We start from the raw sequence: 1,993 nt of genomic DNA, 5'->3' as shown, positions 1-1,993 counted from the left end.
AAGAAAAAATAATCAAATGAGATTCCATCCAACTAAAACATCTTGTTCTCTCCTTTAAAAAGTTTTTGCACAGCGAAAGAAGCCATCAACAAAACAAAAAGACATCTACCAGTTGGGAGAAGATATTTGCCAATGATACATCCAATAAGAGGTTAATAGCCAAAATTTATAAAGAACTCATACAACTCAACAACAAACAAACAGACAAGACAGTGTTTAAAAATGGGCAGAGGACCTGAATAGACATTTCTCCAAAAAGGACACACCAATGGCTAATAGATGTATGAAAACATATTCAACGCCACTCATCATCAGAGAAATGCAAATTAAAACCACAGTGAGATATCACCTCATAACTGTCAGAGTGGCTATCATCAATAAATCAACAAACAACAAATTTTAGTCAGGATGTAGAGAAAAGGGAACCTTCGTGCACTGTTGGTGGCATTGTAAATTTGTGCCGCCACTAAGGAAAACAGTATGGAGGGTTTCCAAAATATAAAAATAGAACTACCTTATGACCCAGCAATTCCACCGATGGGTATATATCTGAAGAAATACAAAACACTAATTTGAAAAGATACATGTACCCTTATTTTCATTGCAATAGTATTTACAGTACTGTGAAAGCAACCTAAGTGCCCATCAATAGATGATTGCATAAAGAAGACGTGGTACAGTGCAATATTACTCAGCTATAAAAAAAGAATGAAGTCTTACCATTTCCGACAACATGGATGGACCTAGAGCGTATTATACTAAGTGCAATAAGTCAGACAGAAAAAGGCAAATACCATATGATTTCATTTGTATATGGAATCTAAAAAACAAAATAAACAAATAAAAAAAAACAGACTCATAGATACAGAGAACAAACTGATGGTTGCCAGATGGGAGGGAGGGTTGAAGGGCTGGGTGAAAAAGATGAAGGGATTAAGAAGTACAAATTGGTAGTTACAAAATAGTCACTGGGAGGTAAAGTACAGCACAGAGAACATAGTCAATATTGTAATAACTATGTATGGTGTCAGGTGGGTACCAATCATGGGAATCACTTCGTAAATTGTATAAACGGTGAACCGTTATGCTGTACACCTGCAACTAACATAAAATAATAAAGGTCAAGTGTAATTGAAAACAAATTAAAAATGATGATAATAATAACAATAATAAATCACTTGCCTTTGAGGAATAAATCACAAAGTTAGGTACAAGAACCACCTACAAGGAATCACTTAGTTGCTTAAAAACGCATGTTTCCAAGGCTTGCTCAAAATTAGATAGTATGATTTTAAAATGGGAATCTGCGCTGTTTGCAAGATTCTGTATGAAACTTTTGAACAATAAAGTTTGATAACTGCTGTCTTAGAGGGTAGTAAATGTCAATCAAAGGAAGGTCTCATGTGAGTTACTCTACAGTTTTGTCCTTGTGGTCGCTGCAATTTCAAGAGGTTTTGTTTATCCTTATAGTTCAGGAGATGTAGGAAGCTATGATTAGATGTATCTTTGTTATCAACTCAACTTGTCACATGAGCTCTTTTATTCTGATAAATCATATTTAATTTTCATTTAACTCAGAGTAAATTTTAACAATGTGATAATAATTTTAGCTTAGGGTTATTTTTATATATATTTCAAGACTACCTTTTCTCATCTCTTCCTTCTGGGAGCCCTCTCCTTCTAGATGTTCTTGAACTCACATGCTTGGTCTTCTCGGTCTATCTTGCAGGTCTCTTACATTTTCTCTCATTTTTTGTGTGTGTGTCTTTATTCAATTTTGCTTTATATATTAAGATATTTCCTTCATTTCATCTTCTAGGCCTTGAGTGTATCATTGGAAATCATGGGTTTTTCCCCCCCAAATGTTATGTTTTTATGCAGCACATGAATATCACCATGACTTTTGTTGTTTCATTTGTCATTTCTCTTGTTCAGTAGATCTATTCCACTCTGTATTTGTTTTACTCATCTGCTTTGGCTGCTACTCTAATGA

Source organism: Rhinolophus ferrumequinum, chromosome 11 (assembly GCF_004115265.2).
Source record: "Rhinolophus ferrumequinum isolate MPI-CBG mRhiFer1 chromosome 11, mRhiFer1_v1.p, whole genome shotgun sequence".
In the NCBI taxonomy this organism is placed as follows: domain Eukaryota; kingdom Metazoa; phylum Chordata; class Mammalia; order Chiroptera; family Rhinolophidae; genus Rhinolophus; species Rhinolophus ferrumequinum.
Note: the sequence above shows the minus strand (reverse complement) of the source record.